At 41.4% G+C, this 27,241-nt stretch overlaps 1 protein-coding gene across 1 annotated transcript in view; it reads left to right on the top strand.

Annotated features, from left to right (window-relative positions):
* Positions 1-3,472: 3,472 nt before the first annotated feature.
* The window catches only part of LOC132401342 (uncharacterized), a 134,251-nt gene continuing 110,482 nt past the window's right edge, over positions 3,473-27,241 (top strand). Inside the window, exon 1 of the mRNA XM_059983471.1 lies at positions 3,473-6,008. The gene's annotated coding sequence lies outside the window, so the exon portion shown is untranslated. The remainder of the gene's footprint in view (positions 6,009-27,241) is intronic.

Genomic DNA, 27,241 nt, shown 5'->3' with positions numbered 1-27,241 from the left:
TAACACAGTACTCACACTCATAACACATCAGTAATATTACTGCTGGTAAATTAACAAATAATAAGGTGAATTTTTGACACAGTTTACAAAGTAAACAGCATAACACTACTGGTGCTTTGTGAGTGATGAGACCTGGATGGTGGCAGGAAGTTAAGGAGTCCCATGGCCTGCGGGACAAAGCTATTTCCCATCCTAACAGCTTTTGTCCAAATGCTATGATACCTCCTACCTGATCATAAGGAGTAAAAGAGATTGATAGACAGATGGGAGGGAACATTGACTATGCTAAAGACCCGATGTATGCAGCACTCCTTATAAATATTTCTGATGGTGGGGAGGAAAGACCTCGATGATCATCATGGCAGCCTTCCAAATCCTTGTAGTCAGATGCTTTGTAATTCCTATACTATGAAGGTGATGCAGCTGGTCAAGACAATCTCAACGGAGCTCCTCTCCTGTAAAGATTGTTTAGAATGTAGGGGAGAGCCTCACTCAACTCAATCTCATCAGGAAATGGAGATGCTGCTGTGCTTTCTTGACCAAAGAGGTGGTACTGTGGGACTAGGTGAGATTGTCCATTATGCATACTCCCAGAAACCTGGTGCTCTTAACTCTTTCTGCAGATAAGCAGTGTTTATGCAGTGAGGACTGGTCAGCCCAATCCTTCCGAAAGTCCACAATTACCTCTATCGTTTCGTCCACTTTGAAACTCAAATTATTGTGCTTGCGTCATTCTACCAGCCACTCTACCTCCTCTCTGTAATCCATCTTGTCGTTGTTGATGAAGCCAACCACTGCTGAGTCATCAGCGAGCTTAAAGACTCAGTTTGAAATGGATCTAGCATCTTCAGCAGTGGGCTGAGCATGCAGTCCCGGGGGAATGTCAATGCTCAGCCGATGGAGCTAGAAATGATTCTGACAAATGGACTGACTGTGGCCTTTGTGTCAAGAAGTCCAGAAGCCAGTTATAGAGAGAGGTGTTGAGACCCTACCAGCTACCAGTTTACCTACCAGCTTCTGAGCGATGATTGTATTAAATGCCAAGCAGTGTTGATAAACAGCATCCAAGCACATGAATCACCGTCAAGATGGGACAGGACAGAATGGAGTGCAGAGGTTATGGAAACATAAGTAGACCGACTCAAAGTAAAAGGTCCAATGTAGCAGGAAGATGGAATTCAATGCTCGAAGTACTGCATTATTATTGAGGTCAGTGTCACTGGACAGTAGTAGTTGAAGCAGGTTATTGTCATCTTCTTGGACACCGAGATGATGGCGTCTGCCTTGCAGCCTGAAGGGACAGTGGGCAGTTCCAGAGAGACGTTGAAGATACCGTGAGACAGCATGATAGTGTAGTGGTTAGCACAACACTTTCCAGTATAGGCGACCAGATTCAATTCCTGTTGCTGTCTCTAAGGAATTAGTACGTTCTCCCCTTGACTGGATGGATTTCCTCCCACAGGCCAAAGATGTGCTGGTTAGTAGGTTAGTTGGTCATTGTAAATTGTCCTGCAATTAGGCTAGGATTAAATGCTGGAAGGGCTTATTCTGCACTCTATCTCAATAAATTAAAAAAATTGATACCTATTAAAACCTCTGTTAACTGGGCTGCATAGTCCTTCAGAACCTGTCCTGTTACATTATCAGGCCCCACAGCTTTACATGAGTTGACACTGGCTAGAGTCTTTCTCACCCCAGCTGTGGCTAGACAGAGTGCCTGCTCTTTGGGGGAAAGGACGGGGGCGGGGGGCATAAAATACATTCAGCCTACTGGGAAGTGAAATGTCACCCTTGTTGATGTGCAGGATGGACTTGTAGTCCATTATAGTCTGAATGTCCTGTCACATGTACCTCATGTCTCGGGTGTCACAGAAATGGCTGTAATAGCCTCTGTGAATAATCTGGCTTTGCCTTCCTGATGGTAAAAGATTGACCTGAGAGCTATCTTTTCCACCCAATCAGAAGGCAGTACCCTGATCTCTCAGCTGTGCCCGGACGTCTTTGCTGTCGGCCATGGTTTCTGATTTGCCCTCACATAGATGTGTTTAGTAGCAGGTATCCTCAATGCACTTCATTGGAGCTCACAGTGAGTCATACTAGAATGTTACCACAATGGCTCTGGGAGCTCTCTGGCACCAAGCATTGTACTCTGTGTGCCTGCAGGACATTTGTCAGCATGCTATTAAAGCCAAGTTCTCCCATCTACCTATATCCAGCAGATGTCTGAATGGCATGCAGGGGCAGAATCCTCTTCCATGAATATTATCATGGGAGTACAGTATACCCCACATTATGGTGGGGGAGGAGGAGAATGCATTCCTAATCTGTATCCTAATTTTCTGGAATGCAAACTCTCTATACCCCTCGAATCTTATATAATGTGGAGATGTAGTCCTATGAATTTTTCTCTCAACGGCAATGCCCACATGTGAAAACTATCTATAGGCAATGGAATAGGTATTGTATTCAGCAGAAGAGAAAGGACTGTTGTTTAAATTATAAGACATGGATGTTTCATTGTTACACTAATATCATCATACAAGTATCAACAGAAGAGGTTGCCCTGTCAATTTCCAAAGCAAATATCATAAGTGGCCTCCCACCATCAGCTGGCAGCCTGTGGGCATTGCCCCTGTTAAATTAGGCTAGTTTTCTTTACATATTTTAAGTGTTTTCACATTTAAGTACAGAAGAATGAAATTTTATTCCATATCTCTAACTTTATGGTAATAATTAATGAATTCTGTAAGGGCAAATTTCTATTACATTAACTGATCTAATACGGCATGATAAAAATAAAAAATACCGGAAATACACAGTGGATCAGGGATTGTCAGTGGAAAGAGGTACTGAGTTAACATTTTGGGTCTAGGATCTTTCATTATTTCTACCATCTGTAGTTTTTTAAAAACTTTTATTTCCTCAAGAATCATGATGCCTTCCCAGTAGTGATTTCATTGCTTGGTTTGAGTTCTGCCGGTGCCATCCATTTCCTTACCCTGAATTCAGAAATGGACACCAGAGCTGAATACTGAAGGAAAGATCAGTGTAATTGGCCTACACATTAAGGCTGCAAATGGTACGTAAAAGGCTGAGGCACCAAGATTCATTATGTAAGCTCACTGCTGCTTGGCAGCTGGTGTGAAGAAAAACGTGTCTGTTAGTAGCCAATCACCTCAGCCAAAGAATGTCAACTGAAAGATTTATTTGGCCACTACTGTGTTCTAGTTATTGAATGATACAGCATGGACACAGGCCCTTTGGCTCAATTCGTCCACTGTGTTACTTTGGGAGCTAGTTCCATCTGATATGTTTGGCCCATAGCCTTCTAAACCTCTTCTATGTACTTATCCAGATGGTTTTTAAATCTCAGTAATGTGCCTGCTTCAAACACTATTTCTGGCAGCTCGTTCCAAATCAGCACAACCTTTACAATCTCTCACCTTCAACCTTAATTCTGTGCCCTCTGGTTTTTAGTATCACTTCCCTGGGAAAAAGACTGTGCATGCTCACCATCTATGTGCCTCATGATCTTATAGCCCCTGCAAAGACGTAAAGAAGGTAGTCTGCCTTGCCGTGGTAAAAGCAAAAAAATACTGGAATTTCTCAGCTGATTGGTTTGCATCTGTATCCAAGTTCATTCTCAAGTTCATTGTTGCTCCTCTTTCCACATTTTAAAATGCTCCTATAAAGACAGTGTTCTTTACTCATTCAATGAATGTTCTACATGTTCTCCTTTTAACACATGAAATACTCAGGTTCCTCCAAAATAGAAGCCATGATTTCTCTCATCTATGTTATACAGACAACCTATCATTTCCAAATGTAGACCCTTGATGTAGTGGGTTGTGGAGAAGTACTTTAGTAACATGCTTCTGTTGTTTATCATGTAAACTTATGCACAGCATGTAGGCCATTGTTTTATTCTCCAGGTGGGAACACAACAGCTTCTTTCTCATTTATTCTGTTTTCCTCTGTACATTTTGTATGTTTGAATTTCATATTTATTACCATTTCCTGGTACTGGGCATGTCTCTGATATCTTTACTGCCAGTTCCTCGTGTAATCTGTGTCCCAGTTATACAGATATTTCTGGGTGAAGCGTCTAGACTCCTGAGCTCCTGAGTTCATCAGAGCAGCAGAGAAGTCCACCTTCAAATCAGGACCGCATGGTACCCTTAGCTCATTGATTTCATGAATAGCTCAACAAACCACTCAGTTATATCATTGCACTACAAAAAAAAAAGTAAACTTTGGAGAAGGCACCCAGAATTAGCTCTCTAGATAGGACACAAACACTGTACTGGATTTAATATCTGGAGACTTGGGAGAACTGTTCTGGAGTCCAGAGAGAATCAGTCTGACACAGTCACACATACCGAACCAAACTCTTCTGCCAGCATCCCAGCCACCCTCATCATCACCAAGACCAAACTCAAAGCTGGTGACAAATTGGCATATAGGAGGGAGATTGAAAATCTGCTTGAATCGCGCCACAGCAAAATCTGTAGCTCAATGTCAGCAATACCAAAGAGTGGATTATTGACTACAGGAGGAGCAGAGGTCCATTAGTCAGTAACTTTAAATTCCTTGATGTTGTCATATCAGAAGAAGATCTGTCCTGGGAACAGCACATAAGCACAAAGAAGGCATGGCAGTGCCTCAATGTACTTTCTTAGAAGATTGCACAGATTCAGCATGTCATCTGAAACATTGTCAGCTTCTATAGATGCACAGTGAGGAGTATTCGGAATGGTTATATCACAGCCTGGTATGGAAACACCAATGCCCAAGAATTGAAAAGCCTTCAAATAGTAGCAGATACAGCCCAATCCATCACAGCCAAAGCCCTCACCACCATGAGCTGATTTAGAAGAAGCGTAGCCCCTAGAAAGCAGCATTCATGATCAAGGACCCCATTATCCAAGCCTTACTCTTAAACATTCCCTGTGAGACCCAGCTCAGTAGCAGCACAAGGCTATGAAATCTAGAAGTCTTCATCTGGAAGACCAGCAACTGAATCTGCAGACCTTGAAGCCTCCTATCGTCAGGCCAAACGTGAAAAAGGGATCCCTGATTACTTCCAGCAAAGTCAGAAGTGGGACACTTGATGATGATTGCAGAGTTAAGTTCCATACATTATTCCTCAGTTATTTAGCCCATATCTGCATGCATCAAACCTGGAGAACATCTAGGCTTAGACGTTCCAAGCCTTCTTTGATTGTATGTGCAAACAAGGTGAGGAAGTCACAAACTAAGGTTTCTCTTTAACATCACTATCCTGGTTAGGAAGCACTGTATATCCTGATTCCACCAAGGTTCTGGAAGTCCTGATCTAGTAGTACTATGGGACTACTTGCTCTGCAAAGACATCAAAAACTAATCTCTTCTCTACAGGAAGGACCATAAATCCTAGTTTTCGAGTTAATTAACAATGCTCATTTCTGATGAATAATTTTAAATTGAAATGCATCAATGACATTTTGGGCAACTGAGCCTTGCTAGTAGATCCTTACAGAATCTGATGTCAGCATGTCCCGCACTGCATAATCAAAGTACACAGCACACTGATGGATCAGATTCCAGAGTTTCTGAGCCCCACCTGTACTGCTAGACTCAATAATCCACTAATGCCCCAAGCATAGGGTCTGGACATATTTCACTTCTGGCCTCACACTTGTCCTCTGTAGTGGACAAATCTGGTGCAGGCCCATTCATTTGAATGGAGTCAGTAACCTTCGCTTTAAAGAATGCTTTCTTTTTGTTTACTTTCTTTTTATTAATACTAATGCTCTAATTAATTACGTATTGAATGTGGCTTCTAACTGTTCATAAACGTCTCTGATGGATTACAGTTCATCAGGGGAGTTTATGGCTCATCATTGTTGCTTATTACAGATTATGCCTTTGGAGTGGCTGCAGCAAGAAGGCCAGCATGACGTTGGAAGCCGAACAGAAGCAAAAAATAAGAGTGACTGCAGGCCTTCCACATGAAGTGAAAGCAAAAGGTAAGCTGGTTCCAGGTCTATGTTTGGAACTAGGCTGGGTGGAGCTACAATGTGATTTGCCCTTTGAGCTTAAGAAGTTCTCCAGTCGAATTCCATCAGCAGTGCAGTAACCTGGAGTGATGGAGGCAATGGAAAGGAGGGCACACAGGTATTCACCTTCCCTAGGTTAAGTTCTCAGCATATCTGAGGGGCCTCTCTGGGTGTTGTAGCTATCTAATCCTCAGGAAGTCCAAGGATAGGAACAGCAGAGCTATTTGAGGTGAAAGTATTAAGAAAATATTCTTAAGGTGGATATGTGCCTCAGGCATTTTGAAATAATAACGACAATGCTAAAAATCCCTAACATGTCAGGTAGCACCTATAGAAACACAGAAAACCTACAGCACAATACAGGCCCTTCAGCCCACAAAGTTGTGCCGAACATGTCCTTACCTTAGAAATTACTAGGCTTACCCATAGCCCTCTATTTTTCTAAGCTCCGTGTATTTATCCAAAAGTCTCTTAAAAGATCCTATCGTATCCACATCCACCACCGTTGCCAGCAGCCCATTCCACACACTCCCCACTCTCTGGGTAAAAAACTTACCCCTGACATCTCCTCTGTACCTACTCCCCAGCACCTTAAACCTCTTGTGGCAACCATTTCAGCCCTGGGAAAAAGCCTCTGACTATCCACACAATCGATGCCTCTCATCATCAAATACACCTCTATCAGGTCAACTCTCATCCTCCGTCGCTCCAAAGAGAAAAGGCCAAGTTCACTCAATTTATTCTCATAAGGCATGCTCCCCAATCCAGACAACATCCTTGTAAACATGAGGGAATCTGCAGTCGCTGGAAATTCAAACAACAACACATAGAAAATTCTGGTGGAACACAGCAGGCCAGGCAGCATCTATAAGGAGAATGATCCTTTCCCTTCTCCAGCTTGGTATCACTTTCCAAATCCTTGTAAGTCTCGTCTGCACCCTTCTATGGCTTCCACATCCTTCCTGTAGTGAGCCGACCAGAACTGAGCACAGTACTCCGTGGGGTCTGACCAGGGTCCTGTATATTCCTATAGAAAGAGAAATAGAATTCATGTTTTTTGGGTGTTTCTAGAAGCTACTGTTTTATATCAGACTTTGAAAATTTCAATAGCAATTTCTATTTTTTAGGAATTTTATTTGTGTATGATGGCTTGGAACCTCAAAGAGCAACAGCAAGATAAAAGAAAACAAAACTGGCTTAGATATTCATTCCTAGTTAGTAGCATTAGATGCATTTTATAGTCACATAAGTGAGATCTATTGTCCTTTTAGCATTCATTTTACTGAGTTTAATGGAATGAATTTCAGTGTCACTACATCACTGCTACTGTTTGGTACAATGGGGAATAAATTTATCTGTGTAAATATTTCATAGGGGTTCATTTGTAAGTGGTTGAAGGAGTGGATTAGTATGCCTCAAGGGCCAATGTCCAACATAAGATGTAAGAGCAGGATTAGATCTTTTGGCCCATCAAGTCTGCTCTACCATTCAATCATCACTGATTGATTACTCTCTCAGCCTCATTCTCCTGATTCTGCTTATAACCTTTGACACCCTGACCAATCAAGAACCTATCAACATCTGTTTTAAATATATCTAATGACTCGGCCTCCACAGCCATCTATGGCAATGAATTCCATAGATTCACAACTCTCTTCCGAGGAAATTCCTCCTCATCTCTGTTCTAAAAGGACATCCTTGTGTTCTGAGGTTGTGCTTTCTGGTCCCAAACTCTACCGTTAATGAATATATCCTCTCCATGTCACTCAATATTTTTGTTTCAATATTCAACAGATTTCAGTGAGATCCTCCTCATTCTTCTGGACTCTGGAGAGTACAGGTCCAGCTTGATCAAAGGCTCCTCACGTAAACCTTTTCATTCCCAGGATAATTCTTGTGCCCGTCCTCTCGACCTCTCAAATGCCAGTGCATTCTTTCTTAGATAAGGGGCTGAAAACTGTTCACAATCCTCCAAGTGCAATCTGACTAATACTTTACAAAACCTCAGCATTACATCCTTTTTTATATTCTAGACTTCTTGAAATGAATGATAACGTTACACTTGCCTTCCTTACAACCAACTTAACCTGGAAGTTAACACTTAGGGAATCTGGCACTAGTACTCCCAAGTCTCCTTTGCACCTCCAATTTCTGAATTTGCTCCCCGTTTTAGAATATAGTCTATGCCTTTGTTCCTTCTACCAAAGTTCATGACAATACACTTCCCTCTACTGTATTACATCTGACACTTTTTTGCCCATTCTTATCAGTCCATGTTCTTCTGCAGACTCTCTGCTTCCTCAACATTGACTGCCCCCCTACCTATTATTGTCCACAAACTTGGACAAAAAGGCACCAATTCCATCAACAAGATCATTGACATATAGTGTGAAAATATAGCTCTAACCCCTGCATAACTCCACTAGCCACTAACAGCCAGACAGAAAAAAAAAACACTTTTGCCTCCAGCCAGTCCGCTAATCTTCTTTCACCTGCTAGCTTTCTCCAGTCAGTGGTTCCAGATCCTCTTAACATTAAGGTAAATTCTTAATGATGTGGATACCTACAGCTTGTAAGTGAAATGGGTGTTTCTGACTTGTAGCAGTTGTCAGGGCAACTGAGAAGGTACCAGGCATATCATTAACTGCAACTGTTCCCGGGTAATCCTGGAGGCACCTTTCTGCAGCAAGATGATGCATAAAGCTCCAGACAGTTTTCAGTCTGATATAGAATATTTAAGCTCCTCACTTCAGTTCAAACTTATATGATGAAGCTATATATCCAGAGTCACACAAACAAAATGCTAGAGGAGCTCACTAAGTCAGGCAGCATCTATGGAAGTGAATAAATAGTCAATGATTTGGGTAAGGCCCTTCTCCAGGACTGGAAAGGAAGTGGGAAGATACTAGAATAAGAAGGTGGGAGGGGGGAAGGAGCAGATAGATGAAGCCAGGTGAGTGGGCAAGGTAAAGGCTGGAGAAGAAGGAATCTGAGAGGAGAGTGAACCATGGGTGAAAGGGAAGGAGGAGGGGACTCAGGGAAGGTGATAGATAGGTGAGGAGAAGAGATAAGAGGCCAGTGGGGAATAGAAGAAAAGGGAAGGGGGAGGAAGAAAAAGAAATGCTGGAAGGAGAGATCAATGTTTGTGCCATCAAGTTGGAGGCTACCTAAATGGTATATGAGGTATTGTTCCTCCACCCTGAGAATGGCCTCATCATAGCGAAAGAGGAGGTCATAGACCGACATGTTTGAATGGGAATGAGGACAGGAATTAAAATGGTTGGCCACTGGAAAATTCTGATTTTGGCAGATGGAGCAGAGGTGCTTGACAAAGTGGTCCCCCAATTTACGTGGTCCCCTAATTTACCAATGTAGGGGAGGCCTCATAGGAAACACTGGATACAATAGATGACCCCAATAGATTCGCATCTGAAGTGTTATCTCACCTGGAAGGACTGTTTTAGGTCCTGAGTGGAGGTAAGGGAGGAGGTGAATGGGAAGGTGTAGCATTTTTGTTGCCTGCAGGGACAAGTGCCAGGAAAGAGATCGGTAGGGAGTTTGAATGGATAAGGGAATTGTGGAGGAAGCTATCCCAATGAAAAGCAGAGAGCAGGGGGTGGTAAAGATGTGTTTGGTGATTGGATCCCATTGATGATGGCAGAAATTTTGGAGAATAATGTGGAGGCTCATGGGATAGTAGGTGAAGACAAGAGGAACTCCATCCCTGTTAAAGTGGTGGAAAGATGGGAGGAGCCGGAAGTCTGGGAAATGGAGGAAAGCAGCATCAACGGTGGAGGAAGGGAGACCTCATTCTTTGAAGGAGGACAACTCTGATGCCCTCGAAAGGAAAACCTCATCCTGGGAACAGATGCAGCAGAGATGAAGTAGCTGAGAAAAGAGAATCATGCTTTGACAGGAGACAGGATGGAAAGAGGTATAGTAAAGATAACCATGAGAAATGGTGGGTTTATGAAAGATGTCAGTAGATAGCTTTTCTCCAGAGGTGGAGAGACAGAGATAGAGAAAGGGAAGAAATGGAGCAAGTGGATTTAAGGGCACAGTGGAAGTTGGAGGTAAAGTTGATGATATTGAGGAGCTCAGCACGAGTGCATGAGGAAGCACCAGTGCAGTCATTGATGCAGCACAGGAAGAGCTGGGAAGCATTATCAGGGACAGCTTGGAGCATGGGCTGATCTACATAGCTAACGAAAAGGCAGGCATATAACCAACAGTGTTAAGTTCATTAATCTAACAGTTGAATAATCTGCCTAGAACTATGCCAGGTTTGCCAAACCCTGCATGAAAATGAATTCATCTCCCAATCAGCTTATGTTAGTGTAGAATGATGTGTTGTGATTAATTAATTGATCAGTATGATTAAACACTTAGATCTGAAATCAGTCCTCTAATGATGTGGAATGGTTGTTGGATCACCACCATCAGACCATACTCTCTTCTCACTGCTGCTAACAGTAAGAAGGTACAGGAGCCTGAGGTTCCAGTCCACCATGTTCAGGAACAGTTATTACCCTATAAAAATCAGGCTCCTGAACCAGCGTGGGTAACTTCACACAACTCAGCTCTGAACTGATTCCACAATACTTTCAAGGACTCTACAATTCATGTTCCCAGTATTATTTATTTACTTATTTATTATTATTTAGTGTATTTTTATTTTTTCTCAGCTCAAGCTGATAAAACTTTAGGTTCAGGTATAGCCAAGCACACTCATTTCTCAATTGCTAGCAACTTTTGGACTACTGTAGTGGTGTTTAGTATTGTGGCTTTCTGGAGGTTCTCATAAATATTGCTGTGTAGGCCTAATTGTTTATTGTTATTGTGTAGGCTGATAGCACTTGTAGTTCTATAATCATTGGTATTATTAATTGCATTTGCCTAGTTTGTTTTCTTTTGCACATTGATTGTCAAACTTTGTGTGTAGTTTTTCATTAATTTTCATTGATTTTTTTCTTTATTCTACTGTGAATGCCTGCAAGAAAATGCATCTCAGAGTTGCGTATAGTGTAGTATGTAGTCTTGTCTTATTTGCAAGTATAATACAGGTGATAATACTTTGGTAGGTCATTTTACTTATTTCTAATCAAGATACTTTTGGATTGAAGAAAATATCACAATATTCAGCTTCTATGAGATGCAGATGACTCTGGGTCCCTCTACTATCGGTTACCTAAGACTGGATGTGATCTGTGGTCCTCCCAAAGACCTTGTGGGTGAAATATCTCTATTTAGCAGGCATAAGTGTGTATTGAATATTGGCTACTGTTGAAGTCAATGGAACAAAAACATTTAAAACAAATGCAGACACTATGCTCTCCACCATGTTTCGTGCTACGATTAAAGATGAAGTTCTTCCCTTGCATGTCGTGCCGATTATTCACTGGGAGTTTGATGGGCTTATTTCCATGCAAACATTAATGATTACATAGCTGAAGGATTTGCTGTCTAAATTTGCAAATGCCAATGACTGTAGCTGGAAGAATCCAGCTACAGAGCTCCCGATAAGCCATGGCAATGGTTAGAGAAGCACACAGAGATGATTGCTATCAGCACATCAGTTTGCAGCAGATGGTGCAAGCAGCCAAGATCTGACTTGTGGAATACTCAGGAAAGTACAGCAGGGTTTATAAACACAAGTTTTGAGATAGCGATTGGTATGGCCACATACCTTCAGGCATTCATTGTCTTTTGATCTTAGCTTTATCATCCAGATCATACATTCTATTGCAACCCCCGCAGGAATTCCCATCTTACTCCTTTGTAGCCTGCTATTTCAGAGGCAGCACATAATGGAGGTAATTACCAGAAGAAACAAATTCATGTCATGTGTGCTGCTCTGCAACAAGCAACTCATGCACGGAGCAATTTGTATTAAAATCTGATTGGAAATAGTGAGGAAAACATCTTTTAAAAGAAACCATAAAGCAATCATGAATTTAAAAGGGCAATGCTGCAGGAACGTTGGTGGCTTTTCATTACATGACTAACCCATATGTTTGCATGCTCACTATTATTGACACAATACCATACTCTTCCCCGTGCTGGCCTCTGCTCAACACTGGAGCCTGAACTCCGGTGGGATTTTTCCAATCTTTTGCTTTTATAGAGAAGAACAATTATACTTTTAAGTGCTTCCCTACCCTACCCTTTCCGGAAGGCCTTTCTGTTGTTGGTGTCTCAGTATCTCTAGCCCTCTCATTCACTAAGATACTGGGAAAGAGGGAAAGAAACAAAGGTAAAGTAACTGAAATAAGACAGTTCCTCACTCTGCAGACAACCACATACACAGGCAATTCTTCTCCAGTGGCAGACAGTTAATTTCCAGATGCTTTTTCACAGAAAGAATATATGAACAACATACAGGGTCACCGTTGGTCACTTGCAACCAGTAGACTACAAGACCATAAGATACAGGAGCAAAATTAGGCCAGTTGGCTCATTGACTCAGCTCCGCCATTTCATCATGGCTGATCTAATTTTCCTGTCAGCCCCAGTCTCCTGCATTCTCCCTTAACCCGACAGAATCAGAAACAGGTTTATTATCACTAGCATGTGTCGTGAAATTGGTTAACTTAGCAGCAGCAGCAGCACAATGCAATAGATGATAATATGGAAAGAAGAAGAGAAAGTAAATAAATCAATTACAGTAAGTAAGCATATGTATATTAAATAGATTATAATGAGTGCAAAACAGAAGTCATCGTGGCTATCCCTCAAGGTCGAGGATGATGGTCCTGCTTCCGTTTCCCATGGCTACACCTTTAGCTTGAAGGAAGTGGGAGGAGCAAGAGGAGAAATTATTAAGAGTAAGGACCAATTCCGCTAGACGGAGGAGAGTGGTGGTGGTGGTTGTTGTCATGCCTATCCCTCGAGGTCGAGGATGATGGTGTTCATTCTGTTGATCTATTTACGGGTTCTCAAGTGGCTTATGAGGCCCACAGAGCAAAGAAGCCTGTGTGTGTTTTGTTTAAAGTATACTTGGTTGCAGTCCAAGAAGCACATGATACTTCACAAATCAACCAACTGATTCCAATGGCATGGAAACTGCTACAATTGGAGCTGATGGATTTGTTGCAGCCTTCATCCGTCTTCACAGCCATTGAGTTCGAAGTAACTTCATCCCCCTGTTCCACTGTTGAGTTGGATTGTTCTTTGTCAGGGACCTCACCCTCGACCTTACTGTCATCGAGATCACAGGACCACAGAAGCTTCTCCACCACAACAAGGTGACAATCCACAGAGAAGAAAACAGAAGTAGTATATATTTTTAAGAAGTGAAGTAGTGTTCATAGGTTCAATATCCATTTAGGAATCGAATGGCAGAGAGGAAGAAGATGTTCCTGAATCACTGAGTGTGTGCCTTCAGGCTTCTGTATCTCCTACCTGATGGTAACAATGAGAAGAGGGTATGCCCTGGGTGATGGGGGTACTTAATAAGGGACGTTGCCTTTCTGAGGCACCGCTCCTTCATGCCCTGGCCAATCAAGATTCTATCAACCTCTGCCTTAAGTATACATAAAGACTTGTGATAAAGGATTCCACAGATTCACCACTCTGTATCCGAAGAAGTTCCTCCTCATCTCCATTCTAAAAGGATACCCCTTTATTCGGAGGTTGTGCTCTCTGGTCTGAAACTCTCCCACCATAGGAAACAGACTCTCCCCATCCCCATCAAGGTCTTTCACCAAATAGGTCTCCACTCATTCTTCTGAATTCTAGTAATTCTCAAATTAACCTTCAGGGAATCCTGCACAAGGACTCTCAAGTCCCTTTGTGCCTCATTTATTTGTATTTTCTCTCCATTTAGAAAATAGTCAACCTTTTCATTTCTTCTACCAAAGCGCATTACCATACGCTTCCTGGGACCGTACTCCATCTGCTATTTCTTCGCCCATTCTAATCTAAGTCCTTCTGTAGCTTCTCTACTTCCTCAAAACTAACTGCTCCTCCACCTATCTTCATATTGTCTGCAAACTTTGCAACAAAACCATCAATTTGCCGATGATACTAAGGTAGGAGGTGTTGTGGATAATGAGGTGGGTTTTCAAAGCTTGCAAGGAGATTTAGAAGAATGGGCTGAACGTTGGCAGATGGAGTTTAATGCTGAGAAGTGTGAGGTTCTACATTTTGGCAGGAATAATCCAAATAGAACATATAGGGTAAATGGTAGGGCATTGAGGAATGCAGTGGAACAGAGAGATCTAGGAATAACAGTCCATGGGTCCCTGAAGGTGGTCTCATGTAGATAGGGTGGTGAAGAGGGCTTTTGGAATGCTGGCCTTTATAAATCCGAGCATTGAGTACAGAAGTTGGGATGTAATGTTAAAATTGTACAAGGCATTGGTAAGGCCAAATTTGGAATATTGTTTACAGTTCTGGTCACTGAATTATAGGAAAGATATCAATAAATTAGAGAGAGTGCAAAGACGATTTAATAGGATGTTACCTGGGTTTTTGCACTTAAGTTACAGAGAAAGGTTGAACAAGTTAGGTCTCTATTCATTGGAGTGTAGAAGGTAGAGGGGGGATTTGATCGAGGTATTTAAAATTTTGAGAGGGATAGATAGAGTTGACGTGAATAGGCTGTTTCCATTGAGAGTAGGGGAGATTCAAACAAGAGGACATGATTTGAGAGTTAGGGGGCAGAAGTTTAAGGGAAACACGAGGGGGTATTTCTTTACTCAGAGAGTAATAGCTGTGTGGAATGAGCTTCCTGTAGAAGTAGTAGAGGCCAGTTCAGTTGTGTCACTTAAGGTAAAATTAGATAGGTATATGGACAGGAAAGGAGTGGAGGGTTATGGGCTGAGTGCGGGTAGGTGGGACTAGGTGAGATTAAGAGTTCGGCACGGACTAGGAGGGCCGAGATGGCCTGTTTCCGTGCTGTGATTGTTATATGGTTATATGGTTAATTCCATCTTCTAAATTATTGATAGATAACATAAAAAGAATCGGTCCCAACACAGACCCCGGTGGAACACCACTAGTCATTGACAGCCAGCCAGAAAAGGCTCCCTTTACTCCCACTCTTCGCCTCCTGCCAATCAGCTTGTGTTTTATCCATGTTAGCTTCTTTCCTGTAATAACATGGGCCCGTAGCTTGTTGAACCTTGTCAAAGGCCTTCTGAAAATCCAAGTACGCAACATCAACCAGCTCTTCATTGTCTATCTTGCTTGTTATTTCTTCAAAGAATTCCAACAGATTTATCAGGCAGGATTTTCCCTTGAGGAACCATGCTGGCCATAGCCTATTTTATTATGTGTCTCAAATTACCCTGAACTCTCATCCTTAATAATCGACTCCAGCATCTTCCCAACCACTGAGGTCAGACTAAGTGGCCTATAGTTTCCTTTATTCTGCCTCTCTCCCTTCTTGAAAAGTGGAGTGATATTTGCAAATTTCCAGTCTTCTGGAACCGTTCCAGCATTCCAGCAATTCTTAAAAGATCATTTCTAATGCCTCCACAATTTCTTCAACCACCTATTTTAGAACCCTGTGGTCTACACCATCTGGTCCAGGTGATTTATCTGACTCCAGATCTTTTATTTTCCCAAGAACCTTCTCAGTAGTTATGGTAACTTCACACACTACATGGCCCCTGACACCTGGACCTTACACCATACTGCTAGAGCCTTCTACAGTGAAGACATGCAAAATACTTATTCAGTTTTTGTCCGCCATTTCCTTGTCCCCCATTACTACCTCTCATGCATTGTCTTCCAGTGGTCTGATATCCACTCTCGCTTCTCTTATACACATTTGAAGAAACTTTTCGTATCCTCTTTAATATTATTGGCTAGCTTACTTTTATATTCCATCTTTCCTTCTTTATGACTTTTTTAGTTGCCCTCTGTTGGTTTTTAAAAGCTTCCCAATCCCCTAACTTTCCATTATTTTCTGCTCTATTATATATGCCCTTTCTTTGGCTTTTATATAGGCTTTGACTATAATAAACCAATATATATGTTACAATCATGGTGAATAATGGGAAAACTCAATTGGCACTTCATCCTCCAACAAGAATTCAGAGAGCTTTCATTTACCTAATTTTCAAGACTAAAGGCTGTACCAGATCCACAAAGCTAATTCTAGTGCCTCTGAGAACTTTCTTCACAAACCGTGCTATTTTGACAAAATTCTAAAGATGCACTGTTGAGAGTATCCTCACTGGTAGCTTCACAGTCTGGTATGGAAACACCAATGCCCAGGAATAGAAAAGGCTACAGAAATTTGTGGATAAAAGCCACCTCCATCAAACTAAGGAGTGGTGAATATATTTGAAATTTGTGTCATCATCAATGAAAAGCTCCACCTCCGACCTTACAATGGACGAAAAGATGTTGATGAAGCAGCTGAAGACTGTTTAGGTAGGGTATGCCCCTGAAAAACTCTTGCAGCAATGTCCTGAGATGGGGATGACTGAGCTTCGACATTGTGTGAGGTACAGCGCCTGTCAATGGACTGTATCCTTCATCGCACCGGGCTTATTGATGCCAGGTACAGATAACGATTGTCACTGTCTCCTCATCTGCAGAATTGATCTCTTAATTCCGTGCTTGGATCAAAACAAAACTTTACTAGAGAGTACAAACCAGACAGCAATGAGTGAGTTAGTGACACTGGATAGCACATTTGTCAGCTACTTCCAGCACCATACTGATGACTGGAATGTAAACTGATTGGTCAATAATTAACCAGATTAGATTTGTTCTTTCTGCAGGCAGTACTGCTCCGGCAATGTCCTACTGGAACAGACTGATGAGGGTGGGGTGCACTTAATTCTGGAGCCCCAGTAGTACAGCTTTGCTGAGGATGTTGAGAGGATTTGTATCCAGCAAATCAGAGCTGCAAATGCTGGGATATCAGGCACATACATTGCCCAGGAATTGGGAGCACTGTGAGTTCCGTAACACCTGAAACTTGCAGACTGCCTTGCAATGTTTAGAGGGTATGTTCGTGCCCGGGTAAATATTGGAAAAGAACACGCGCAGTCCACAGTGGCCTTAGAGGAGTTTCGAGACCACTGGGCTCCGCGGGGTGTAAATGCCATCGTGGATGGAGATGGCAACATTCTGGTGTAATGTCTATTGTCTATTTGTAGTGAAGTAATTGTGTTTGCCACTGTTTTGTATATTTGTATAGCAACAATATTTGTAATAAGGGATTTTGTAATAATATAAGAAGAAAAAAAAAGAAACTTGTGAAAGTTGGGTTGGAGGAGTGTAGAAAGTTCCAAAGAAGTCAGCCTTATGCTTTAATAGCGTGGATTCCAGATTTGAAAATGGGATGCATATAGGAATACAAATGGGAGAATGGAGTCTGGCAAATGCTGGATTCAAGCTGTAGGTGCAGGCTGTGCAAACAGTCGCTCACACTTCATCTGAGGAATTCACTTTAACAGGAACAGGCAGCTGGACTGACTGAGTGAACTGCAGCCAAAAGCACATGGCAGTGCCTGTTTAATGAACTTTCACTCTAATGTACTGAGTGGTCTGTCGAAATTAAGAGCTACTTTTTAATTTCACACAGTATTGATCCTGGACTTCCTGTCAGATCACTGGCAGGTGGTAAGAGTGAGCTCCCTCACCCTCTAACCCTCAACACAGGTGGCCCTCAGGGCTGTGTACTAAGCCCCCTCCTTTACTCTCTCTATACCCACGACTGTGTCGCCACCCACAACTCCTATCTGCTAATTAAATTTGCTGATGACACTGCACTGATTGGCCTAATCTCAAATAATAACGAAGCAGCCCGCAGGGAAGTCATCAGCCTGACACAGTGGTGTCGAGAAAACAACCTCTCCCTCAAAGTCGCAAAAACAAAGGAGCTGGTTGTGGATTACAGGAGGAATGGATGCAGGCTAACCCCTATTGACATCAATGGATCTGGGGTTGAGAGGGTGAACAGCTTTAAGTTCCTCGACATAAACATCACCGAGGATTTCACGTGGTCTGTACATACTGGCTGTGTGGTGTAAAAGGCACAACAGCGCCTCTTTCACTTCAGACAATTGAAGACGTTTTGTAAGGCTCCCCAAATTCTAGGAACTTTCTATAGGGGCATGATTAAGAGCATCCTGACTGGCTACATTACTGCCTGGTATGGGAACTGTACTTCCCTCAATCACAGGACTCTGTAGAGAGTGGGGTAGACAGCCCAACACATCTGTAGATGTGACCTTCCCACTGTTTACAGAGACAGATGTGTAAGAAAGGCCCAAAGGATCATTGGGGACCTGAGTCACCCCAACCACAATCAATTCCAGCTACTACCATCCGGGAAATGGCACCATAGCATAAAAGCCAGGACCAACTGGCCCCGGGACAGCTTCTTCCACCAGGCCATCGGACTGATTAATTCATGCTGACACAACTGTATTTCTATGCTATTGATGCACCATCAATAACTCTTGGAGACGTGAGGCAAGATATAGGCTTTTATTTTCTGAAAGAACAAGCAGCAATTGACCACCACACTGCATCCTGGAGACTGAGGCCGGGGCTGTGTCTCCAATCTCCTTTATACCGGGGTCCGTGGGAGGAGCCACAGGAGCAGTCGGGGAGGGGGGGGGTGAGAGGGGGCGTGTCCAGACAGGTATATGTAGTTCACCGCAGTTATACTGACTGTCCTGTTGTACATAATATTTATTATAAATTACTATAGTTGTACATTGCACATTTGAACAGAGACGTAATGTAAAGATCTTTACTCTTCATGTAAGTGATAAATTCATTCATTCCCATGTAATACCTTAGCAAATCTATATTATGCATATACTGTATACAGTAAAAAAGCTTTTTTATGCTCCTCTCATGTTCATAACAGAAATTGCAACGGTGCTCAAGAAACCACAATTTTACCTTTATTCTGCAAACATCAGCCTCATATTGAACCTCTTTTCCTTCGTCATGGAAAGTTTTGTCTGGATTGGATCCAAATGAAAGAGGCACTGGAGCAGAAAGACTTTAATGGTCAGGATACACAGGAAGTATTGAGATGCAATTAAAGTTTTCCCATTTCACTGCCATGCTAATGTGAACTGTGGACCTGCATAACTACTGGATTAATGTGACCAGATTTGCCACATGCAGAGCTGTATTTGGACAGGCTCTTGCAGAGACAGCATCACACATATCTGTGTTACTAAGAGCTGAGAGCTAACTGGTGTTAGGGCCGGTCTTGCTCACTTTATGGCTATGTATACACTGCTGGGCCTGGTGGAAGGAAGTTAAATGTTTTGTTAGTACGTGCAGGGCAGCTTTCCTGCAGCTCACTATTGTCAAGAGAATGTTTAACCTGCTGTGCTGGAATTTCACTCCAATCAGTGCAGCTGCTGATGGGGAACTGGAGCCAGTTCTTTTCCAACAAAGGGAATGAATCTGAAGCAAGGTCACAGATAAAATTATCCCATCAGTTGCACTTGATGTGATTAATGAAAACAGTTATTTTATTTTTTCATTACTTGGGTCTTGCATTGTATTGTGGTGGCTGTCGTTGCCCCTTGGCAAAAAAAATGTAACTAGACAAATAGTTCTTTCAAGCACATCAGCATTTTTTGCAAAATGATTGATTATGTTGAATAATAATTTGAGATGACAAAGCAAATGAGCAAGCAGTTGAGGTATCACAACAGCAAGAGAATCAGGTGACTGGTGCACCTGCTCTATTGTCCCTCCAATTCCTAGCAAGAGTCCGGTGATTAGTTTCCTGTGATGTCAGCCCAGAGTCACTCATGTATCAGAAAGCAGTGACTTCTGCTCTGACACCTTTACTGAGAAATTCCCAATAATTTCTCAGTATCTTTACTTTGATGATATTAATTACTTTGAATTCCTTATTTTAATTAACCCTGATTCCCAACTACACTTAGAATGTTTTTTCTGCCCTTTGCTGCAAAGTCAAATATAGTTTTCTTATTTAACATCTCAACAATTTTGTCATTCCCATTCCGGTTTCTCCTGAGTGGGATCCATGTTTACCTAAGTTACTCTCTTTTGTTTCTTTTTGCTGTAGAATATTTTATATTTTTTTATTTACTGTATGTTTTTTTTTCATTTGCACTCTCATTCATTTTCCCTCTTTTAATCATGTAATTGCTGTGAACTTTTAACTTTCTCTTCTCTGGGATGTACTCCTATTCCAGATGTTTGTTTTCTGAAAGTCACTTACAGAAAAAGAAAAATATAAAGGAAATTGTTTCTTCAGATTTCCAGAAAGCAATAAGGCTCAATGATCACATTTTCCCATATGCAGAAGAAATATGTAATATACCATTGCAACTCTATTATCTTAAAAATTGCCGCACATGTGGAACTTAGTTGCCTCTAAGTTGATGTGGGTCAAAGAATCTAGATTGGCACCCCAGGATCGTCCTGTAAGAAGACTGTCTGCTTTATCAGGTGACTGGTTATATATCCAAAACAAGCTATTTCAAAGGGTTCTGTTTTCCATTGGTTTCCAGGCCAATATTCATCCCTCCCTCAATGTCATTAAAATAAATTTATCAGATTATCCTATCAGCAAGTTATTTATGGGAGCTTTTGCTGGTCAAATTGGTTCTAAATTCAAAGGTTCATTTATTATTACAGTTTACAACTCCGAAGTTCTTCAATTCTCCGGGTAGCTATGAAACAAAGAAAGGCAGCACGATCATCAACCCCCAAATCCCTCCTCCTGCACATCGGCCCCAAAACCCCTCAGAAACACAAAAAAATCAAATCGGCTATGGTAAATTCAGTTAAGTTGGATTTTTATTGTCGCTGTACCTCAGTACTGTGAAAAACTCCGTTCTATATGCCATGCATACAGATTATTTCATTACAACACTACATTGAGGTAATACAAGGAAAACAACAGAATGCAGGATAAGGTTGTGGAGTGAATGTAGTGCAGGTGGACACTAAGGTAAATATCTTAGCATGGCTGATTGTGAAGTTGTGAGTCCATATTACTGTTCTAGGGGATAAAAGCTGTTCTTGAGCTGTATGTACTATCAGATTGTTGTATCCTCTGTCCAAAGGGAAGACGGGCAAATGAGAATGACGGCAGTGGGTAGGGTCTTTGATTATGTTGGCTGCCTTACTGAGGCAGCAAAAGTGTGGACAGAGTCCATGGAGGGGAGTATGACTTCCTTGATACACTGAGTTGTGTCCACAAGGTTCTGCACTTTCTTATGGTCTCAGACATAGGATATACCAAGCTCTAGTGTATCTTGATAGACTGTGTTCTACTGTGTAATGATAAAAGTTGGTTAGGGCCGAAAAGGTCACATCAAATTTCATTAGCCTCCCAGGGGAATAGAGGTGTTTTTATATCAAACAGTTTGTATGTGAAAACAGGGAATACACTTCATTGTGCTTGAGATGTCCCATAAAAAAGTAAGAAAGATGATGCACAAATGTTGTGAATTCCAGGTTCACTACCCTCTGTCTAAAGAAATTCCTGTTCATCTCTGTTCTAAATGGACGTCTCTCTATTCAGAGGCTGTGGCATATAGTCTTAGACTCATCCACGCAGGTCAAGCATCCTCCCCATATCCACTCTAATTAGGCCTTTTAATTTTTAGTAAGTTTCAATTCACCTCCCTTTGTTTCCCTAACCCATGGCCTCTACAGTCTTGGTCCTCAGAGACTGGTGGTCCGAACTGCATTCTTCTATAAAGCAAAGTGCCCATGGAGGTGTAGGGGGCATGGGGAGTTTGCTCTGGGTAGGTCAGTAAGGCCAAAGAATTGATTCTTGCAGCCATCAAACCATCACACTGAGTACAGGGAATGCTCACACACCATATTTGCAGATAAGTACAATAACTTTTCATCTCAATGGCTCTTCATTTTTGGTGTCATATAAGATGATCCCTTTTACTGCTATTTTAATATGATGATATCACTAAAAGTAGAGGCACACATGAGCAGAATTTGTCTAGGGGTAGATAGAAAAACTGCTTCAAAAGCCAACCATAAAACTTATTCATTATATCTTTAGTTGTGACTTAACTTTGCCACTTGTAAAATAAGTGATATATTTCAAATTTACTTATGGAGTAGCTGTTGATATTGAAGAATGTAATAAAATATAAAGAGCAAGGAACTTCCCAATCTGGGACAAGCCCTCTTCCCATTACTGCCATCAGGGGTGCAGGAACCTGAAAACCCACACTAAACAGTTTAGTAACAGCTTCTTCCCCTCTGTCAGCAGATTTATGAATGGTCCATGAACCCATCAACACTACCACGATTCTCGTTTTTATGCACTATTTCTTTGGCAATTTATTGTCATTTTATTTTATTTTTGAATTGTACAGCTACCCAAAACAACAAATTTCATGTCAAATAAGACAGTGATAACTCTGATTTTGACTCTGAAATACTTTCATTAAGATTAAAAAGATGAAAACTACTGTTTCTCCCCACCCATGCCCTCTCTTACAGCTGCACGAAGCATGATTATGTGACAAACGATGTAATTCACCCTGAATTAAGTTGGTTATAGGTTCCTTTGGAATTATATCTTGATGGCAAACTTCCTGAGTTCTACTCCCCTAACTGGAAACAATAATTTCATCCTTTAGCCCCTCAGCGAACGGCTGGTTAAAAATGTACTATTTCATTTTTCTAACCTATACACTCAGTGGTGACTTTATTGGGACCTCCTGCACCAAATAAAGTGGCCACTAAGTCAATGTTCATGATCTTCTGCTGTCGTAGCCAATCCACTTGAAGGTTCAGCATGTTGTGCATTCAGAGACACGAGGGGTCTCCAGTGTTGTATTGCAAGGGTATTTGAGTTACTGTTGCCATTCTGTCAGCTTGAACTGTTCTGGCCATTCTCCTCTCTCATTAACAAGGTGTTTTTGCCCACAGAATTGCCCACACACTGGACTTTTTCTGTTTCTCATACCAATCTCTGAAAATTTCAGAGACTGGTGTATATGAAAATCCCAGGAGATCAGCGGTTTCTGAGATACTCAAACCACCCTATTTGGTGCTAACAATCATTCCACAGACAAAGTAACTTAGGTCACATTCCTTCCCCCTTCTGATGCTTGGTCTGAAAAACTGAACCTTCTGACCATGTCAGCATGCTTTCATGCATTGAATTCCACGTGATTGGCTGATTAGATATTTGTATTAATAAGGATGAGTACAGGTGTATCTAATAATGTGGCCACTGAGTGCATATCATAGGTTTCAATCACAGACACTGTGTATTACACTGAGAAACCCCTGGCCAAACCAACCACTCCATATGGAAAGTGAAATGACTGGGATGTGCAGTTTGCAAATTGACTGCACATGGCCCGTACCTTGCCTTCCATTAAAATTAGTGGATGGAAAAATTGTGGTCTGCTTACACATTCCTTGCAACTGCAGCTTCCTGTTGTGTGAACTGAATAATCTGATAATAACTAATAATTGCTAACATCCTCCAAAGGAATTTGATACTGCAATTTCATTCATCTTATTTTCCTGTCCTAAGTGATAATTTAATCAGAGCTTTCTTCAGTGGTGTGCTTGCAGTAACTGATCTCATCAGCAGGTCCGTTCTTGGCTGCAGGGAATCGTCTTGGCGCAGCAGATGGGTGAACAGTGGGCATGCCCCACCAGGCCGTGCAATCCTTCTGTCTGGTTTAATTTTACCCAACCCGGTGGAAGTATTTCTTTTTACAAAGGATAATGTGCAGCTGGAATAGGTTGTCAGGCAGGATAGTTGAGGCCTGTGCACTGGAAACATCCAAAGAATGAGCAGATGCTCTCACGGCAGGCAGTGGACTGAGTTTCCCTTAAGTTGGAGATCTAATGGACTGAAGCACCCTGATTCTAACTTACCTGTATGAACAGCAATAAAAATAAATGTGAGAAGAAGACATAATGACAGAGAATCATAATGCTGCATCTTTGAAACAAGAGCATGACTATTTAATCTACCTAATCATGTAGTTTATGCTTCAAAGAGATGGACATTTTGATTAGTTCTATGACAAGCTAAAAAGATGCACCATTTTAGGAGTGAAATTCACACATGTACAGAAAATGTGACCACTTTCAAGGTGTAGGAATAATGTGAGATTGCAATGCCAAAACTGAAGTCTCATTTAAGCAATGATGATCCGGGCTATTTGGTATTCTCACTGTAAACACCCAGCTTTTGATTGTGCCAATCTCTAGTTATATTGTATCTCTGATGTTGAAAATTTGCCAGAGTGCTTCACAAAGCAGTAATCAGCTAAAAAAAAAATTGCCTAAAATAGAGATTAATTTCGAATCTGTCATCTTCTGATCTCAAGCATTGTTTCAGGCATCTCAAGGCGATATCATCAATAGCATACTGAGATCGATGGCCACCTGGTACTACAATGAATGACACAAAATGGAGTTGTTATCTTTGGGAAGACTCTATTGACTTAGGTTTGAGGCACTGGCCCTGTCAAACTGGATGACAATGTAGCTAATTAAATCTCTGTTGATTGACCACCAGGTCAGAGGTGATGCATTGACAATGATACCATTTACAAATCAAGTAACTACGGAAAAATTAAAGGCTCTTTTAAAGGGAAGTCTATTCTAGAAATCTTGAACCGTATTATTTCAATGTATGGGTTGTATATTAATATCACAGAGTCTAGCTGATGTTTGCTTCAGTGTCCCGATGGCAGATGAGAGACCAAACGCTGTTAACAAGAACTACTAACAATGGAGTAAGTAGGATAGGAAGTGCCCAATCAAAGCGCATCATAGCATCACGTCTGATGGCTGCTAGATTAATTGACAGCATAGCGTAAGAGTTATGAGGAACAGGCAGTAGGTGGAGATGAGTCCATGGCCAGATCAGCCTTCATCTTATTGAATGGCAGAGCAGGCTCGACAGGCCAGATGGCCGACTCCTGCTCTTATTTTTTTATGTTAGAACAGATCTATATTAGGAAATAGCTCAAGGAGTTTGGCAAAATGTAAATTTAAAGGATTAAGATTTAGATACTGTTTGAAAGGAGGAGAGAGAAGTAGAAAGGAGAATAGATTAAGGAGAAAAATTCCAGAGTCATGAAGAAAGGACAACAGTTCAAGAACATGATCCAATAAACCATTTTAGAAGGAAGGAGAGTGAGAAGCAGAGCATACTTGCCTTCATAATGATGGCATAGCTTATTTTACTAAAGGACGATGAAATCCTGGTAAAACATTGAACTCATTAGGTTATGTATGATTGTAATTAGTTGCCTTCGGGCTGCAGATAATTTAAACTGGAAGGAAATGAATTAAGAAGTGAACAATATTCATGAGAGTAAAGTAAATAGCAGCATTGCCTGTACGTGGTCAATTACCTGCAAGGCAGGCAAGTAGAGAAGAACAGGAAAAAGATGTATAGAAAGCAGCCATTTCTCTTTGCTGATTTTGAATCATAATCACTCAACAGCTAGGTCACAGAAACAAAGGGAAAACTTCCAAATCAAGATAAGTTGGTTGATCTCAGCTGATATTTCGGTAAGAGTGTGCAATGCACATAAAATGGTGGAGGAACTCAGCAAATAGGCAGCATCTATGCAGGGGAATAAATAGTCAACGTCTCAGGCTGAGACTGTTTATGAAGCTTGCCTCTGGACTATTTGTTTGGACATGGAGAAACCAATCGGTATTCCTACCCAATCATGCTTGGGAGAAACACTCACCATTTGTAGACATGTTTAGCCACAGATATGGTGGAGCAGTGGGAGAATAAGAAAGCCAAACCTGTCATTGTGGCTCATTTAAGTTCAATACTGAAGGACTTTTGCTGACTGATTAAATCCCAGTAAGGGGAAATGAGTTAATGGAGACTGATCTTACAATGATTTCTCTCAAACTGATTACTCATCAGATTAATAAAATGGTTGATTAGTATCAGGATGATAGGTGGGAGGACCAGTGGAAGTACCCTGACATAGTAGATGAGACCAAATCTACTGAAGTTGGCACTGAACAACACTTGGTAACAATGAATAAATTGCATGCAACTTACAAGTCTTAACTATTGGCTCACTGATTGTATCAAATGCATTTACACCCTGGTTAAACAAACACAACGATTCCTACCTGGAACTTGCAGAACATGCTAAACAATGATCAATACTCTGGAGCAGGAGAGGATGCAACAGCCTTTTGCATTGTTTAATTGCTGTAGTAGTAAAGGACAGGTCATGTTGTCTAATGAGCTCAGAGATGACTTTGTGAGCCAAGCTTGGTTCTTGTATTAAAATTCTTTCATAGTCATTCAAAGGGTGTGCTCCACAGACATGGCTAGCTTTCTATTTACACCACTTTGAGGTTAGATGAAAAAAGCACTGGCATCTCACTTATTCAAGATGAAGAGATATTGGCGGTAATCCAGGTTAACTTTCAGAAAGCAAATTTGGCATTGTATCTGGCCTTCAGCTTAAGCTAGGTTATGGTACAGGTGTAATAGCAGAAACCATTCTTAGATTGAAGCTGAACTGAAATAGTTGTAGAACTGCACTGACAATGCTCTCCATATGTGGTTCACTGATTGCCACTTACTGACTCCCAATAACACTAAACCCTCCTGATCTTTTGGATCTTATGTTGTTGAACAATGCTACTGAGCTATAACAATAGAAGAACTTAAGAAACAAAAACAGGGGCTGGCTATTGAACACTGGCCATCATGGGTACAGAATTCCAAAATTCATCATATCTGGATGAGGAAATTACTTCCCAATGCTACATTCTTCCTTATTTTGAGGCTGTGAGGTCTGACCCTAGATGTCCCGGTCAAGGAAAATCTTCATTGGATCTTACAAGCATTGTAGGAATTATTTATGTTTCCGTGAGGTGACATCTCATTCTTCTGAAGTCATAGATACAGACTGCTTCATCTCTCCACAGATGAGACTTTCCCATCTTGGGAAAGAGTCTGCAGAGCATTGTTATTGATTTTGATTCTGACTATCTCAGAATGAAAGTAATAACTTCATCTCTTGCTGCTCTTGTTTCACTGGTCCTGCCGACTGCTCCAGTGAGAGACCTGCTTCATTGAACTAGCAAAAGCACATCAATCAATAATATGACAGCTCAGTTAAATCATGTTAAGCTTAGGATTAAAAAGTTAGATGTATCTGACTGGTATAGTTTATTTCCAACTATAATGTATCACTTATGCCCATGTCAACACCACCAGCTGCCAAAATTAGAATCCA

The sequence above is a fragment of the Hypanus sabinus genome, chromosome 10 (assembly GCF_030144855.1).
Source record: "Hypanus sabinus isolate sHypSab1 chromosome 10, sHypSab1.hap1, whole genome shotgun sequence".
Taxonomy (NCBI): Eukaryota; Metazoa; Chordata; class Chondrichthyes; order Myliobatiformes; family Dasyatidae; genus Hypanus; species Hypanus sabinus.
Note: the sequence above shows the minus strand (reverse complement) of the source record. Positions and strands in the feature narration are given on the sequence as shown.